The sequence below is a fragment of the Pinus tabuliformis genome, chromosome 7 (genome assembly GCF_031772625.1).
Source record: "Pinus tabuliformis cultivar Carrire ecotype Pingquan chromosome 7, CPIR1, whole genome shotgun sequence".
In the NCBI taxonomy this organism is placed as follows: domain Eukaryota; kingdom Viridiplantae; phylum Streptophyta; class Pinopsida; order Pinales; family Pinaceae; genus Pinus; species Pinus tabuliformis.
The window spans coordinates 979,457,078-979,462,771 of NC_142293.1; positions in this window are offsets into that span (position 1 = coordinate 979,457,078).

Below are 5,694 nucleotides of genomic sequence, written 5' to 3' on the forward strand. Positions count from 1 at the left end.
AAAAATGTTTGTAGACACTAGTGCACCAACCCATGATATCTACGCCATTGAGTCAAAATATTTCCTCCCACCAGAAAATATTTATTGGTTCAAAAATCCCATAGCAGCACCTGATGCATTTGAGGAAGGGAAAATGTCAAATATTTCACCTGCCATCAAGCTAAATATTTCAAAAAAACCCGAAAAGGTCGAAGAGGTATCCTTGGGGGCAACATGCTCTCAAGAAGAAATAACCACTTACATACTCTTTTTCCAAGAATACAGGAATATTTTTGTGTAGGATTACTCTGAGATGTTAAGGATCAGTCCCACCATTATGGAACATCATAATGACACGTGTCCTGATACCCAACCGATCAGGTAGAAACAATGACAACTACATCCTTCTAAGGCCGAAGTAATCAAACAGGAAATTGATAAACTCCACAAAGCTAGGTTCATATATCCTATCACTTACACATCTTGGGTTTCTAACCTTGTACTTGCCACATCATCCTCATCATGGCACACTCCATTCCATTTCAACCAAAACTCTTCTTTTGGACCCACAACACGCTCAAAGTACCATTTAAGGTGTGTCTTCTCTTTTTTATTCAATTCATATAGATTAATCACTTTCAAATTATTTATATGATCAACAAATATGTTTTCACTTGGGGTATTGGCTTTTAAATTGCAGGCACATCAACAAACTTCCTGCTAGGATCAACACCCCGGTGGCTAGTAATTGAGCAGGTATCATTCATCACTCATCATGATAGGCTTCCCACAAAGCTTTTCATATCCTGACATAATTTCTTTTGAATGCACCATAGGGTCCATCATCTCGATCACATTTACCATTTCCTCCCTTTGCATATAGTAAATGTCCACGCCGGTCGATAGAGCCTCGCCACTCATGGATCAGTTCATGATATAGACCCCCACATACTACTGGGATCCATGAACATATTACCCAGGCCTGCGAACAACTTCAAATTGCATACCATGAAGATCAACCTCATTCATTTTTACTCATTTCTCAGGAGCCCCATTGTCGTGCCACCCCTTACATGTTACGAAAAATTAAGTCGGATGCACCACCGCATCCTACATTTGGCCTATCATTCACTCACATTACATAAACCATATATGTCACTTCATCCACCTCGTCAACCCCACATGAAGACCAATCAATGGGGTCCCCGCCCTTAGCAAAAGCACCAAAACTCCATATAGGTCACCATTATCATGGGGCACACGTCTCCGTGTCCTTACATCCAAACCAACTTCATATTCTTTTGGAAAGTGTCCAAAGGTTTCTTCTTTTTAGGAAAAATCCTCCCACCCATATTTTCATGTCTTTTACCCAGTGGAAATTTCTAGTCACCCTTGGTCAGATCTCACACATTACCCACAGTGATTTACCATCTTCACGACAGTAAGAACATACTTACACCTACCCTGGAAATCCTACCGACTCCACGGCCATCCATATCAGCAAAAAGTGTTTTGACTGTCGCCATTTGCATAATAGATCCGACCTTGGGTCAGTTGTACATATCCCCTCATATTTTCAACTCCTCTTATCATGATTGGTCTTACCCACACTATTACACACTGTTTACACCTTATATTGATTCCCTGACACAACATGTCAAGCGGTTGACGCTTATTTCCTATTGACACTAAGACTCATATTCTAGGATCGAGGCAATATCTTGGATACTCTCCCCTTGAAGGGATATCCTTGGGTGCCACATTGGGAATCACTATTTCCCACTGATGTCATTGGTCCCTTGACATTCGACACTAACACAAGTTTTCATGTCCAGGTGGCACCGTACTTAATGACCGTTGTAGTTCTTTCATTTAGTTGAAGACCCCTGCATCACTAAGCACCTCATTCAATAGTGCTTACACCATGATATGGGGGATGTACCCAAAGTCGAAGACACATGCATACCTCAACACCTCATTCAGCAATGCTTCACCTTTTTATGCATGGGAGAACCAATTTTAGTCTATTTGTCGAAGAAACACCCTTGAGGTTGTCAGCAATTATCATCATCATCCATCAACACATCAAGAAACATAATGTTGACTAGACAAAACCATTTCTTGTCTGATTGTAATAATTCATCACTAGTCATCATAATGAGCATGGGACATGCCCACCTCGTATAGTCACATTTTTACTCTTTAGGTTTTCTTCAAAGCATGGTTATCCTTTATACTCAGTCAAGGGGTTTCCTTACTCATCTCCATAACAAGTTATCCTCTCTCTCAAAAAGGTGATCAAATTCTCCGTCAAAACATAAAATGTGATCTATTTTGGCTAGATGTTTGCTCCTAATCTCATACATCAGGGGGCAACTATTAACACCAAAAAATTCTACACATGTTTGCACAATCTAGAAGATGTTGAAAGATGCCCAACAAAATGCACAAGTGAATAATTTTCAGCTAAAGACATCATGAAGTTTAAAAAACTTAATTTCTCCTAAGGCCAAAAGTTTATAAGGTTAAAAATATGAGGACTCTACAACTATTTCTTTGATAGTTGCGCACAATGCTGAACTTCCTTCGAAAGCCATGTGACCGTGAAAATGGATGACTCAACGAATTTGGGACCACTTCACACACTTGGAGGTGATTCCTTGACATGATCCCAGTCTAGGACAGTCGAATTCAAGTCGCCCTACAGATATGCAACCCTCAATGGAATCATCTTGTCCTACTTATGAGTCATTGTCATGCATGAACCAAGAGAGGGAAGATGGATTCAAAAATTCTATATAAACAAGCCATGGGAGAACCAAAATATGAGACAATGGTATGCTAGTCAAATTTCTATTAGAGAAAACCAACATTCCATTGTTGAAAGAAAAGAAACTAAGAACACTAGGATGTTGGCCATATTTCTTCTAAGCAACCCATCATCTTAGTGAGAAGAGAAGAATCCACCATTGGAGAGTCTTCATACTTTTTTGAGAGAGAGGAGAAGCTTGCAAAGAGATTGAGGAAAATAACCTCCTTGTTGAGGATTTTTTAGCACCATAGCTCAAAGAATTCTCTTCAAGTGTTTAATATTCATCTATTGTATTCAACTTCTACTACTAACAGTCAATAAATCAAGCTTTTTCCATTATTTTGTTGACTTGTTTGCTCAATTGAGCATTGTTTGTCTATTTATCTCTTTGTTTTAGTTTATGTTTGTATATGCAATGTTTTCACTATTTGCAATGATTTGTTTATCTAGTTTGTTCACTAACAACACTAACTCTGTATGTGATCTTTTGCAGGGAACAACCAACCGCTAAAGAGGTGTTTTTTGGTACACCATTGCCACAAAAGCAATACCACAATCTAATACAGATAATACTAATATATGATAATCATAATACTACGTGTTGAGAAAAGTAAATATCATTAATATGTTATATGTAAATCATATATTTAAATTATATATATAGATACCCATGAAATTTCAAAAATTGGTTTTTTTTTTATATATTTTTTTAATTAAGATGAAGTAAATTGAAAAATACATGAATACAATCACAATTTCATGACATTCACATTAAATAAATATTTGCTTTCTTTTTATGTTGATTTATCTTTGTTTTTTATTTATAAGTTTAAATATACTTTGCAAACATAAAATTCTATAATTTGCTTTAAAATTACCTTAATTATTAAATTTATTAATATGTTTTTAATAACGAATATCAAATCACTTTAAGCAAATACCTAGTATCTACTAATCTGATGACTATTCATATGCGATATTGACTTAAAAATATACAGCGCTTGTAAATATCTATGCACTAGATAGTGTATGTATGTGAACACAATTTCATAAGGTTTTACCTTAAGTCTAAAGGTAATACCTATGCACTAGATAGTGTATGGATGTGAACACGATTCCATTAAGGTTTTACCTTAAATCTAAACACGGGCTTTCTTTAACTCAATTTTTTTTTGGTTTGCCTATGGGTTCCCAAATAAAATAGGGTATCTCACATACATGTGATTTCTTTTATTGGATTTAATGTTACCTTCGTTATTTGGTTTGTTGATATGTTATATATATATATATATATATATATATATATTTTTTTAATTAATTAATTAATGCATGCTAATACTATGGTAGTTATTTATATTCAACAAATACTAAGAAATGAATGTTTATTAAATATTTGTATTTTATTAAAAATTAAAATATGTATTAAATTAAATATATATATATATATTTTAAAAAAGCTAATTTTATCACTAAGGTTGTTTGATATGCAAAGTAAAAAATACTAGTTTTTTTAGTTTATGAAATCAATACTTTTTAAAAATGAGCATTTTACTCATTTTTCAATAGTGTATGTGGAATATGTATTACAATGTCTATTGTTTAAATGATTTTTAAGTAAATATCATCATATTATATATACATGATTATGTATAAATAGAGCAATCTAAAAACCTATAGGAAAGAGTATGTGGTTGATGGTGAAGTTGTATAATTGATAAAATGAATAATATATAAATTTGAGTGTTTATATCATTGTTCCTAATATTTATTTGAGTATTTATACAATTAAATAAGTTGTTCCCTACATTTCTTTTCTCTTAGTATAGTGGATTGGTTTCAATGTTTTTAGATTGGATTGAATTAATTTATGTACATTGGTTTAAGTGTTCCAGGAATAGATTTTAGTATTTGTTAGGTTGAAAATTTTGGAATAAGTTGATTCTACATTTCTATTAGTATAGTGCATAAAATTTAGTTTCTTACAATGGGTAGATATTTTTTCATTATTCTATTTATTTATTTCAACACCCTATGTATTGATTTCATTGTTGTACATGCACCATTTATTTAATGGTTTAAAATCTATAATATATTTTATGTTATGTCTTTGTTATAGAGTTCATATTTAATTATGGTATAGTAATTTATGTTATCATGTTTTTTCATAATAAGGAAATGCATTATGTAAATGTTGAGAATATAAGAAGATAGGTATGTGAATGTATTGGGTGAATTTCAACGATGTTGGAAATCTCAAACCAAGGGGTTTTCTCGATGAAAAGTCTTAATTAGACTTCACATTGTTTGGTGTGGGAGCCCTTCCAAAAATAAGCCATGACTTCCATATGTTCTTAGAGATTTTCCTTGGCTACGATGGTGAGCATAAGAGAGTAATTTACATGTATTTTCATATGAATAAATGAGTATGCCTTATGGAATTTTTAGTTCAGAATGTAACAAGGTTCTTCTATCAAAGCGGAAATAAGAGTTAGCATTTAAAAGGAGAGTAATAGTACTAATCTAATAAAGACACACGAGCATATGCATATGAATGAATTGTTGATCAACTAACGAAGTAGTTCGCATAGAATCAATGATTGTTAAAACATACACAAACACACCTTCAACAATATAAGTACCAAAGCCACAAAAATAGTTAAATTTCCTTAGTACAAGTGAAAACAACATAGATCGAAATCATTCAAAGAGTAGTCTTACAATATTTACGACCTACGCATGAAAATGATCTAGCTCAACGAGCTTCAAATATTAAGCAAAAGTTCCAATATACATCAGTGTAATGAACACCACTAACTTCAATAGTGAAGCATTAGAGAAACCACTTGTTCCTCCAAAAGAATTATCTTCCTCTCCAATGCCTAGTAGAAAGAGCCAAGGTGAAA